The sequence below is a fragment of the Manacus vitellinus genome, unplaced genomic scaffold (genome assembly GCF_001715985.3).
Source record: "Manacus vitellinus isolate BGI_N305 unplaced genomic scaffold, ASM171598v3 scaffold_29_pilon, whole genome shotgun sequence".
Lineage (NCBI taxonomy): Eukaryota > Metazoa > Chordata > Aves > Passeriformes > Pipridae > Manacus > Manacus vitellinus.
Window position 1 is genome coordinate 4,245,361 of NW_021940207.1, and position 13,492 is coordinate 4,258,852.

General features: G+C 44.7%; 1 protein-coding gene across 1 annotated transcript in view; it reads left to right on the forward strand.

Moving 5' to 3' along the window:
• The window catches only part of LPP (LIM domain containing preferred translocation partner in lipoma), a 311,735-nt gene that overhangs the window by 67,171 nt on the left and 231,072 nt on the right, over positions 1-13,492 (forward strand). Inside the window, exon 4 of the mRNA XM_029960801.1 lies at positions 5,698-5,762. The gene's annotated coding sequence lies outside the window, so the exon portion shown is untranslated. The remainder of the gene's footprint in view (positions 1-5,697; positions 5,763-13,492) is intronic.

Here is a 13,492-nt window from a genome sequence, read left to right on the forward strand (position 1 = left end):
ATCCTGGATATGGTTTTAGGCAATGCCTTATGGTTTCCATGAAAGTGTCTGACAGGAGAGTTGCAGAGCTTTCATCTGTATGACGGAGTGCAACAGTTTGGGGGAGATTTTTAAGTGTGATTCGGCTTTGAGGTGTTTTCTGTCAAAAATGTTGGGAAAGCTTCAGACTTATTGGAAACCTGCCCATTCATTGAAATCACAGAATATTCTGAGCTGAAAGGGACCCCCACGAGGATCATTGAGTCCAGCTTTTAAGTCAGTGCTCACCAAGCAAACTTAAGTTGTTTTCCATTGCTTCTCATACCTGGATGACACCCGTGCCTTTGTCCTGCAACTTAAACTTTGGTTTAATGAAAGTGGTAACTGAGTATAGATGGATGAATTTTGGTCACTGAAGAAAAGCCATAATCATTTTATTTGAAGATAGATAACCCAGATGTTGTTGTGAAGGTCTTCATGTAAAAAGCCAATGTTTGAGGCAGTTTTTGGAAAACATCTCTTTCAGAAGGGACCTTGTGAATAGCGGGACTCTTCATACTGCTGACCCATGCTTGTCAGATGGGTTGCAGAGGCTTGCTGGGGGTCCATGATGTTTTCCAGCTCAGCTTCAGGCTGGTGTATTTGCAGTATTGGCTGGCTGTTTGTTTCCACTTGTTTCTCATCCCCAAGCCTGGATGTACCCTTGCTTTAGCTGTTAATGGTATGAGCCATGCAGGTGGGCTTGGATACAGCCCCCTGCAGGGAGGAGAGCAAGCAGGTGAGGGTGGGAGTGCAAAACTCAGGCAGTTGCACATCAGATGTTGTCAGAGGCTTTTGAGGAGTAACATCTCACATCTCAGGCTTTCTGCAGTGAGGGATGAGATCCCCAAAACACAATATTTTCAAGCTATGCGGCTCCAGCCCCATGGGTTGTCCCAACACCCATGGGGTGAATAAGTACAGCGGAAAAGCCTGAGCAACTGCTGCCAAACGACTGGGAAGATGCAGCCCACGGTGTCTGTTGTGTCTGAGATCTCTATAAAGTCTCTCGCATCTTTCCTCAAGTTTAGTTTTCCAGTGGAGGCTGTTGCAGTAATGAGAATGTCTCCCATCTGCTCCTCACATGGCTTGGCACATTTAGCCAGAATATATATATTTTTATTGTGGGGTTAGCCGGTGGTAACCATGACAATTAGACTTATCACGCAGCATTTTTTTTCCCTCCTTGAGTCAGTTTGAAATGCTGACAATTAAATAGATACAGTACACTTTAGAGATCCATCAGTCTCTTTGTTGTCTTGACAACCAGAGTATATTTAGAAATGTAACAAGTACATGGAGTTCAATTGCACTTTTGCTAAAACATAGTTTTGTAGCTTGAGAATTTAATCTGTTGTTTGTAGGTCCAGGTGCTTATTTGAGCTGTGCCTGACTTTCTCTTGTGTCTCTCTGGGAAGCTCCTACATCGGCTGGTGAAAAGAAAGTCATCATCAGGCAGGGAGCAAATCTGCCCACTGCGTGTGGTAGGGGCTTGGGTGTGGGGCTGGCAGCCCCTTCTTACGTGGGTACTGGATGTGCTGTGTCCCTGGATGCTCCTCGTGCTTGTGGTTTGACTTGATTTGCAGTGCAAAAGGAACGTGTGTGATTGTTGTCCCAGATCTGCTGTCCCTGGAGAGCCAGTGCAGCAAACGATGCTGGGGAGCCGTGAGCAGCATGTCTGAGCATCCTCCCTCAGAGGAGCTACTCTCACAGTTCAGTAGCACTTTGGGACAGGAGGACAGTACCATGGAGTGTGATGCTGGCAAACTGTGATGGCTTTCCTCCTGCACCTGAGCTACCTCAGCTTTGGTTGCAACTGGGAGCATCTCGCAGCCACTGAAACAATAGGAGACTGTTTCTCTTGATCACTTCTGTTTTATTTTTGATTTGAATGGGGCGTGTATTTTTGATTTTACCAAAAACTACTACTAAATTTTTTTTTGTCCCTTCCTATTTGATTGCAAAATTGAGCTCATGCTCTCCCCACTGAACTGGAGCAGCAGCATGTGGGCTAGCTATCTGGAGCTATGGATTTTTAAGGCTACATTCAAGGCTGGAGGAGCAGGAGGGAATTACGATGGACTGCACTCTGGGGGGCTCTAAATATCCCTGTCTCCCACCAACCCTGTGCACACAGTGAGGATGGGTGGGTGGGTGTTGAGTGGCTGTGTTCCTTTCTGCCCTTTCCCTTGCTGAGCCAGTAGAGAGCTGTGGTCGGTGCAGGCACCTGTGTGAGTGTGACAGCCATACCTGTAAGTGTGGTGACATGCTAACCCAGAATAGCAGCTTGGACATGTGGCTCTTATATGCTGCCATCCTACAGCACAGTGCCTGTGAGATACAGGCTGGCACCACAGTGCCCTTGCTACATCCTTAGCACAGGACCTGGCAGTGCCTCTGCCTTGCCTTACTTGTGCTGGCTTACAAATCTGTGTCTGAAGAGAGAGGCACCCAAACGTGTGTATCAAAGTATTTCCCTGGCTTGAGTGGTGAATGGATGAAATGAAATACCTCAAACGTTCCCCACCACCCCTCCATCTGCCTGACCCAGGTAGTGATGCTGGTCAGAGGTGCCCCTTCGGAAGGCTCGCAGGTCGAGGAGCTGCTCAAACGGACTTCTTTGTGCTGGTGGCTCTTCGTAATCAGCACCTGAATCCCATGGCAGGGCCTGGGATGCTTGTGGATTTTCTGCAAAATGTTAAGCGAGACTCTTCCACCTCTCCCTGCTTCAGGCTTGGCTTATAATTCATGCTTGGCACTGTAATTTGGTCAGAAAAAAGGAAAAAAAACCTAAACAAACCAGGATTCTCCTTTATCAGCAAAGCTGTGGCAATGCAACAATCTGAACAGGAGCTTGGTTGCAGCTGATAGAGTGGCCTTTTGCCCAAGGGAACCAGTTCATTTGGTGAGATGGTTTAAAGAACACAACAGTAGGTCCATGGCACAGATGTAGTGATGTTTGGCAGCATTCAGTCCTGGGCAGAGGTCTGTAAAACTAGTCAGTAGCACTGCTCTGCTCCTGGAGAGCACAGTCAGTACAGGCTTGTCTCTGGGTGGTTTATTACAAGGAGATGAGGAAGGCTGAGGGAAAGGAGTCGATCCTGAGATCAGCTATTACAGCAAGTGACAGCCGGTGAAATGCAGCTGTATTTCCTTGGGTGTATGACATCTTGTCTGTGCATCATACCCAAAATATAATTTAATAAGGCTCAAAAGGAGGACAGAATTACATGATTTCGCTTCCTTATTCCCCGTGTTTCTTTTTCATTCATTATCTGTCAAGTAACGTTTGATTTCTCAGTGTGTATGCAGAGCTCGGTTTCATTTTTCTGTTTTCTTTCCTCCCTCCATTTTACCAATTTCCCAAAGAAAATCCCAAACTATAGTTATATCTCCACTCAAGGTTTGTTTGTAGAATGTTATTATGTATTTTTCCAGTGTTTAATAGCTGCTGGGGTTTATTCTTAAAATATAACCACCAAAACCCAATGATCCTAATGAGTCTTCAAGAATGTTTTAAAGAAGTTATCCCAATCCATCTGACAAAGATAATGGTCTTCCATTAGAAGATACTTAGCTGGAGGTTGCATGAACTGTAATGTTTATGGGTCTGTAGATCTGTAACCAGACAAAATCAGAATACCTCCTTGGATTTCAGTGGAGCTATGTCTGTTTATTACAGCTGAGGCTTAGGCAGTGCTTTAGATGCAATTGCAACCTCTGTGAAGTGGGGTTTTGATTTAATTCTTGGAAGCAGTAATGTCAGTAAAGAAGTGAAGGGCTGGGACCCACATACCCTGAAGTCTGTAACTTCGAGTTGTTCTCCTTCCTTTATTGTCAAGATCAGATTCCCTTGGTTGGGGCTACTAATTAAAATGCAGCTTCTCTTAAGCATCTCCCAAAGGCAAGCAAGTGAAAGTGGAAGTGCAGCCTATGCAGATTATCTCTCTCTCTCTCTCCATATTTTGCAGAAAATGGTAGTGGTTAGGTTGTTCTCTCTGACTGCTTGTGGTTGGGCTGTTGACCTGGAGTTTGTGTTTTCCAGCTCCAAAAAATGCAAAGGCTCTATGCTGAGTTATCTGGCTGTGATGCAGAGAGAACTGGGTTCTCCTTTCCCCCTGCTTATTCATGTCCTTGCAGCCATCAGGAGACATGGGCCACCGCTCATCACCCCCACTGTGTGTGGCATAAGTGATTCACCATGCGTTCATTTCTGGTCACATAAGGGCCATTAGTTTAAAGCAGGCTTGAGGCATAGGTTAGCGTTAGCTATTTGAAGTCTGAAGTCTGAAAGCAACATCAAACAGGGAGCAGAAAATGTATCATGCACAGAAAAATCTCTGGGATTTGTTTCTCCCTTTAAAAAATAATAATAATAAATTCCAAACTGTTTGCATATGCTATCTCCTCTGTGGTCAGGACACCTGTCTGCCTCTTTGCAGATACTTGATACGGGCTTACAGTGCTCGCAAAAATGTTAACGCAAATTTTTTGTCATGGCAAATGTGAAAAGAATATCCAGTGTCTGTGTGGGCAGGTCCTCAGCAAATTTTTCTGTGCTTCTTATCCTTTGGTGTGGGTCTGAAGCAACTGCTGCTGTTCTGCTCCTCTTCCATTGCTGCGGACCAGGAGTGCAAAGCTGCTGCCCTGCCAGACCCGGTTCTCCTGAGCAGAGACAGCTGATGGTGGGTCTAATGAGGTTTAACCTGGTTTCCTTAAAAAAATCATGTTTATGAGTGGCTAGATATGTCTCTCCTTCTTCTCTTTAATGACTTAATCCTTAGCTAATCTCAGGAAAATAGAGGTGAGGATGCAGTTAGGAGGAGCTGGAGGTAACCTGGTATAACCAGGAGCATGGTGGGCTGGGAGAGCTGGGGCAGGCAGAGGTGAACCTTTCATTAATCATCCCTAGTATTTTTTGAACTTGCTCATTTATTCTCCAAGACTGAGATGAAAGGAAATAGAAAACACCAAATAGGCTCAAATATCAATAAGCTGGAAGTGTGAAAGACTGCTGGTTGAAAGCAACTTGTGGTAACTTAGAAAACCTGTGGTTTTTTTTTTTAATTGGGTGTCTTTGGAGGCACCCAAAAAGGAAACCAGAGCTGGAGATGGGGGTAGGGTTTGGGCTGTCCCACCCTGACTCTTTTTCCACAATGGCTGTGTGTTTAGTGCATCCCATCTTTGCTTTGGTGCTTCTTGATGATTGCATGGCAAAGCCAGTGCTGTGGGAATGACTCACCGTTGGCCTGAGCGGCAGTGGAGGCTTGGGAAGAAGAGGCCTTTTAAGCATGAGAGGCAGAAGGAAGTCTGGTCAGGCTTTGAAAGGGACTTTGTTACCTGCAGCCCTTACGTCAGTGCCTTTCACCAGCTCTACAGTGATTTAAAACAAGTAGCTTCTCTTCCAAGTAAACCTCAGCTACTTCAGCTCTTGCTCAGATGTAATCTGTGCTGCCAAGGTGTGAAAAACCCTATATGGGTCAAAACAAGGACAGACTGACACGAGTTGTTTCAGAGAGGGGAAAAAAAAGCTATGGTCTGCCCTGTACGGGAGGGCCGCTGGCCTTACATGCCCTTTTGGGGTTGTTTTCTTGGCGAAGTGTTACAGCCACCTTGATTTACTTTCTGCTTTTACGATGAGCAAAATGTTGATTCTGACCTTTCTGTTTGCACCTGCAGGGGTTCCTTGGAAGAGCCTGTCCGTACATCTGTCGGGGTGCCTGAAGGGGCTGCCTTGCTTCCAGGTGAGGAATGGATCAACTCGAGGGGCTTTTGCCAACTGCTGAGTTTAGAGAGAGTGGGAAGACCTTGGTACCACGTTTGGTTGTTCAACAGCTGATGGGCATTTCTCCAAAGCCTGGGATGGTGGGAGGCCAACCTGCCCAGAAGGCTTGAGGTGATTTTACTCTTTCTGAGTCCAGGTCTAGAAGCAGCAAATGTTCAGGCCCCTCTGGGAATGGGGGTGTTGTATGGGAACAATTGCTTGGTCTTGTGGGCCATATTGCTTTGACTCCTTTTTGAACAAAGCTTTCTTGCTTGTGGACCTGAACTCATTCCCCATCCATAGTGTGGCTCTCTGCAGGCTGGAGACACTCCCAGCTGGTGATGGAGAGCTGACTGTATTATTAGTTTTAATCAACCATGCTTCAGTGGATGAGTAGAAATTCATATGAGGAGCAAATTAATTTCAGGAACAGTGTCAGGGCAATGGGTGTGTCCTCAAGCCTCTCTGTTGTGCCATCCCAGGAGACAAAAGGGTACTAGGGGTGCTGCAAAGTCATGGCTCCTGTGGGAAGAAAGCAGCGTGCAGCCCTTCTGAGAAGCAGATAATGAATGAACCGCTACCCTCGTGATTTTGACTAGTGGAGCTTCTTTATTTGCCATGATGTTACCTGACTTGAGGACCGTGAGATGTCTGTGTGCTATGCCAAAATTAGGAGTAGTGCTTCTTCACCCTCTTGTGTCACTGAATGTAAAGACACTTTTGTTCTGCCCTTTTGCTATACAATGCACATCCCTCCTTTCTTCCTTTACCCTCTTCTTGGGTTTAATTTTTGTGGGTTTTTTTGTTGTTGTGTAAATTATGGCTAGCTGGAGATGAGATTTCAGCATCCTATTTGCTGCAAACAGGGGTCATTAATAAATGTTGAAAGACAAAGACAGACCAGGGATTAATAAGCAGAGGACAGGAGATTAATAGCAAGAGAGTAGAATTTGGTTCAAGGCCTGATCTTCCCAGTTGCTGGGTTATGGAAGATTAATGGCAGCTCTTCTGTTAATCTCACTCTTTCTGTGGCAGCTTTCCTGGCTAAGTCTAATAAACTGTCCCAGTGGGTTGCTGTAAATATGAAATCTAGGAAGAAGCCAATCCTTTTATACTGTTAACTAAATAAGGCAGTATTAGTTTTGCTTTCTGTTCAGAGCTTGAGCAATAACATCAATACATTTGTGAGTGGTAAAGTTAGATCTTCAGGTACTTACTACTCCTCTCAAGACAAAAACATATCATAAAATGTATCTTGCCAAGCAAGCTGTCTCCAACAAATTGGTTTTTTACTCTGTGTCTTGTGCAAGAGATTAATTTCTCTTCTCCTGACTGGGTTTTCAGCTTTCTTTCTGTGAAAAATTGGGCTCTTGACCTCTTGCATCTGGCTTCTCATTAGGCTCGACGTGAGATTAGATCATTTTAAGAGAACACTAACTTTTCAAAGAACATTCCTGGTTAAATTTGCTGGGGAACTGTAGAGCATGGGACTATGTCACAGAAAGGGTGCATGGAGTTCTGGGTGTCCTATAGAGATTGTCAGCCTCCCTCTCCTACCTTTAGGCTGAAACTGCTGAGTCAAGCACCCCTGTAGTCCTTTGACCTCTGCCCTTGAGTATTTTCCGTAGTCTTCACAAAGATGAACCCAAGCTCTTAGTGCATAGGGTTATAGTGAAATCTAGGTATGTGTTCCTGTAACAGTGAGCGTGATGAAGCCAGGGCTAACATCAGAACTTCAGCAAATATCCATCAAAACTTCAGCAATAGCTGAATTTCTTTTCCAGGGAAGAAAGGGTGTACACTGCTTCAGTGGCCCTGTAACAAAGCTTTTCCCCTCTCATCTGCTCTTGCATGCAGTGCCCTTGGCTTTTCAGAAGTTAATTGATTTGTCTATATTATTATTCTCTATTTAATTTTATTTGTGTAAAGAAGAACACACGCTAATCTTTCTCCAGAGAAATGTTTCCCATTGCTCCTCTTTGAACCTTGGCCCTGGGTCTGCTGTTTCTTAATGAGTGTCTAACTAAACAACTACAGTTCCCACATGCTCCAGCCTTGACACAGACATACTTGCACACCCACGTGCCTGCTCCCAGTTGAACTGAGCAGCCTGCCTGCTCCCTTGCCCTCTGGCTGCTTTAGGATTCACGTTAGCAGGGCGGCATCTCCCTGGGAAGCCCTACATGCAAGAGGGGGCTTTATACCTGCGGGTAGAGATAGATTTGGCATCAAATGAGCTGTCCTATGAATTGGAAGGGCTGTAACCTCTTTACCACGCTGTGCCCCCACCCCCAGGCTTGTTTAATGTGCTTCTCCAGGAGCCTGGATTCCTGTGGGCTGCGCTGCCTGCGGCGCAGACCCAAGCGAGTGCCGAGCGCCGAGCTGAACACCCAATGCTGAATTACTGTCTGGTATGCCACTGGCTGCCAGATCTTTGATAGCTTGTTTTTAATGAAGATTCCTCCTGTAATTCCTAGAATATCTTGCAGTGCAAAAAATGAACGGTGTGTGTATTTTGCTGTGGGCTGAATTTTTTCCTGCTCTTCACAGTTCCCTCCGTGAACAGAGAGGAAAGGGAGGGGGAAGCAGCTGACTGCTTTTTTTTTGGTTGTTGTTGTTTTTCTACTTGACTTCTGTGAAATATGTGGCGATCAATCGCTCACAACTAACAAAATGTTTTTGTTTCTCTTTGCAAAAGCATATGGGAACTGCAGGAAAAGCATATGGGCCTTTTTAGGAAAACATATTGGTGAATGGACAAATTATAGTGGTGCCAATATGTTTTGGATGTCTGGCTAGACCACTACTACTACCACACTTGCTGGCATGCAAACACATCCACAAGATTTCCAGCATGCGAGGGGTGTGTAGTTGCTCCTGGGGAAAGGCAGGCTGTGCTGGATCAAACTCCTGTTAGAACAGTGCTGTGATCCATCGTCGGTGTGCGTGACTGCCTCACCATGTCCCGGGCTAGGCTCATGTTTATGGCAGCATATCCATTCTCTCTGAGCCCAGAGCTCCACTTGCAGCTGGCTGCAAGCAATGATAATGGTAACCATTTTTCTTTCTGAAGCCCTGGACTGTAGTCCTCTTGAAGCCTGAGCATCTTGCAAACAGGCTGGGCAGCCTCTGGTTTTCCTCTGCTGCTCTATTGAGACCTTTATGTGTTGGCTTGGGCTATTATTTTTAATTTTTCTATCAAGGGGTTTACTTTTGAGGAAATGCAGAACATTTGCATTATTGCTTCTTTTCCCAGTCCTGATTGCCCTGATACTGGTGACCCATGGAAAGGCATCCATGAGCAATAGGGGGATTAAGTGCTCTTGGTTGGTAGGTTGGTTCTGGTGGCTCACAGCATCCCTACAGTGTGAGCTGCCCTGCTGTGGACCCCTGTACAGGGAGAAGTCCTTGACAGCTCCAACTGGGCAGTCCTTCCCGCTCACCCTGGCAGCGAGGGAGTGCTGCCTGCTCTGCCTCTGCCTGTGATGGGCATGGCTGTACTGGGCTGCAGGGGTTGGTAGCAGTTCTCTGCCCACACTGGGTTTCAGCAGGTCCCAGGGGACTGGCTGAGGTCTCCTTGCACAGATGTGCACAGGGGTAGACACCTCCTGTCTGTAAGAGCTTACAGTCTAAGTGGACAAAACTGAGCTGCTGAGAAGGATGTGAAGGTCTGTGAGTGCTGGGGAAGATGGGCAATAACTGAACTCAGGTGTGGTTTCATGAGCAGGTTCAACTGGTCTGAGTTTGTACCATTGTTAGAAGAGGTGGTCCTGCTGTTCCTGTGCCCTAACCCTCATTTCTGCTCATAGAGTAATTTTTATCCTTTGTAAGATAAAAGTGAGTGGTGAGACAGAGGAGGAAGCAAAACATGTGGCTAAAGAGTGAGGGGATAAGCAAGATGCACATTTGGTCAGTCATTTTGACACAGTGTTGTTTATCTCAGTTATGAACCTGCACTCAAATATTCTGAGTGGTAATTCAGCACCTTTTAGTGTTCTTCCTCTTATGCCAACTTCAGGATGATTTGCTAGTGAGTAATTTTACATTATTTAATGTAGCCACTTTCCATATAGCTCTTTTGTTCTGTGAGACAATTCCCTATTTTATTATGCAAACGGTACATTAAGATCCTTGTGGGCCTAAGTTCCCAGCAGTGCTTGAGATGATGGCAGAGAAAGAGGTTATTTCAGAAATCATGATTCTCTCCTCTAGAAGCTTTCTTGGAGTTCTGCTTTAACTGCTTTTGGTATTATACATGCTTAAAAAAAAGAAAAAGTTAAAAAAATCCAGTACTTCCTAAATGTTATAGAGCTCAAAAATACACTATATGCCTTGTCACAATATTTAATACAGAGTGCTATTTACAGTAATGAATCAAAATGTCAGTTTTTAAAATATGAACTGTCAGAGTGTTCCTACTTTGCAGAAAACTTTGATATGACAGTTTGTTAATCATATGACTATTACATCAAATGTGTCTAAGAGTACTTTTGCTAAACGAAGTCTTTTTTTATTCTTTTCCCTGTTAATTCTGGTAGGGTTGTTTGATTGAATACACTTTGATTAGTGGTCAGAAGAATCCAGAACTGAATGCTTTTGTGTACTGACAAAGGGGATGTACCACTGCCTGTGTTCTTGCTGGTCATGGTCACCTAGTCTTAGGTACAGCCTGGTTTGGATCACTTTCCCTTGTGTGGTCATCCCAGATCTGCTGTGTGCAGGGCTCAGGCTCAGAAACGAGCCCTGACAGAACAGTGCTGATGCCTTCAGGGGTAACTCTGCATTTGGGGCAACTGGGCTAGAACTGTCTATTCAGTAATAAAAAGCTGACTTGTACAGTAGCACTACTAATCCCTATAGCTTTAGCATGAAGGCACAAGTAAAATAAAGAAAAAATCAATTTAAAAATAAAAACAAAAATAAAAATAAAGGCTGCCCACACCTCCTTGATGAGCTGAAGGGCTGGTTGTGCAGGGCAGGGTTGGTGTTGTTTCTGGAGGAGGAGGCAGGGGGCTGGGAATGCCAAGGTCCTCTCCCTAGTGATTACTCTGGACGAAGGTCAAGAAGTGTGTTTGTGCCCTAAACTCCCTTCCATTAATTTAGACCAGGATGTTTCCCTTTTTTTGTTCTTTTGTTTGCTTATCTGCAAAATGGGAGTAATTAATTGGTATTAGTTAACTCACAAAAAAACCTTAAAGCCGATTAGTCAAACAGCTGCACTTCCTGGTGAAGACAAGGGAGAGCTTATGTAGATAACCATGCTTTAGAAAATAGCCTCTGGAAGGAGGAGAGGATTCAGGGTGCTAATGTGAGGACTGGAGGCCAGAGAGGAGTCCCAGGTCTAGCAGAGTAATGTTCCTCCACCCAGAACGTGTTTGTGCCACATTGCCTAAGGCTTCAGATGTATTCCTATTGCTTGTTAAAACTCTCAGCTACCATTGCATAGGTCTTACAAGTACAATATTTCTGATTTGGAGTCGGCCCAGCACAGCTATGGGAATAGGAGGAGTCTAAGAAAGGAAAAGCTGTGTGTCAGCAACCCAGAAAAGAGGAGCATAGGCAATGCAAGACAGTAAATCTTAGAATCATAAAATCATAGAAAAGTTTGTGTTGGAAGGGAACTTTTAAAGACTATTTCGTTTAAATGTACCTGCCCTGGGCAGGAACACCTTCCACTAGATCAGGTTGCTCCAAGCCCCATCCAATGTGGTTTTGAACACTTCCAGGAATGGGGCATCCACAGCTTCTCTGGGCAGCTTATTCCAGTGTCTTATGATAAAAAATTTCCTTCTTAGGCCAAATCAGATGGTCTTGATTGTGGGTATTTCCTGGGGCCTGATTAACTTGGCATTTCAGCGGGGTATGTCTATTAGATAACAACCTTGAGACTTTCACTGATGTTACTGAAGAGGTGATAAAAACTTGTTTTCAGGGCTGTAGTCACATATTTAAGTGCACTTTTGAGTAGCACATTAGCCAGCTGTTTCATGTGAAAGGCAAAGGTAAAGGCACTGAACATATCAGAAGTCTGGTATGCAGAGGCCCACTGGGTCTCACCAGTGGAAGGAGACTTGGGAAGGTGAAGGCAGTGCTGTAGCATCCATTCCAGTAATATCCTGCTGATAGAGGAGGTGAGAAAAAATAGAAGGGAGAGGAATGGAGGAAGGAGGCAGCTGGTGTGTGAGGCGAAGAGCAGGAGAAGTTTTGCCAATGGTGGTGCCTGTTGTGGACCACCAGGAAGCCTGGGAGAAGCTGTCACGTGAAGCCAGTCCCAAAAAGGCTCTTTCACAAACACAGCAGTGGCAGAGGAGTTGCCAACAGTGAGGGCCACCAGCAAGACATATGTGAGGGCATCACTTTTCAAACCACATCTTTGTCACCTCCAATGAGTGAGTGCTGCCGTGTTGCCTCATCCCACAGAGGAACACTGGTTATTATTCAATTTTCATTTTAGACAAACCACACTGTTAGTGAGATGATTTTTCTTTTATTATCGTTAATTCAATGGATGGAAAAGGAGCTCTAACAGATGTATGATTAGCAGGGCATGAAATTAAAAATGTTTGCGTACAAGGAAAAAGGTTGTTTACTACCAAATTCCTCATTGGGAAATTAGCGATACTAAGATTACCATGCAATTCTGCAGCAGGCCTGCAGCCCCCTTCCTTCCCTCCCCCAGCAGCATTGGCCGAAAAGTAATAATATCTTTAGTGTTACCTTTATTAAAAAAAGTAGTAACACAGCTGAAAAGGGAGTACCTGCTTTTGGATGCAGATTATCCAAAGAGATTATTCGCCCACTCTGGTACTGACAGTGTCAATTCAAAGAAATATTTTGACTGATGTTTAAGCTCATTGATTAGGACAAATTTAATATTTCATATCAAAATTCATTTGGATGGAAAATAAGGTTCTGACTGAATAATTCTGAGTGTGAGTGTGTCCTCTTACCCCTTACCCACCCCTCCTGCCGCAGGTAATGAAATTTTTAGTTTGAGAAAATTATCTTTTTTTCTTAGGAGCTCTACCTGTGATGCACAATTCTCAGGTACAGCTGCTCTTTCCGTATTTCCTTTAAATATCACAGAAAGATAAATTATGCTAAGTTAGAAGGGAGCCATCAGGATCATTGAGTGCAACTCCTGGCCTTGTGCAGGACACCTCAAGAGTCACACCATGTGCCTGGGAATATCTGGTGATGAATTTTGAGAGAGCTACATTAAGAAATGTGCATCAGAAACACTTTGTTTATCTGTGTTACACTGTTGAGATAAGCCTGGTCCTACCTAGGACTGAAAATTTCCTAGGTACTTTGAGTCTCTCCCCTATCTCATTCCGGTCATTTTGTCCTCTAAAACCATTGTGGCCAAGTTCAAGGCTGGCACTGGTTGAAGTTTGGGCTATTCACATGTCAAGTTTCACCTGAGTGTTTGCAGGACCCACACCCTAGGTGTCATCGTGATGGATTCTGCCTGCTGAGCCTGGATGGCACTGAGCAGAAAATAGGAAGAGGGATAAAAGATTGTTCCTGCGCTCTGGGAACAATTGAGACAGAAAATTGCTTCCAGGATTTCTTCACTTTTCCACAGAGGGTAATCAGCCTGTGTAATTCTCTACCACAGGAAATACTGCCTGAATCTGTTACCCAAAGACAGCAAGCAAAATTCAGATAACAGCCTGAATACCAGAGGTGCTGCAGAGCAGGGACTGT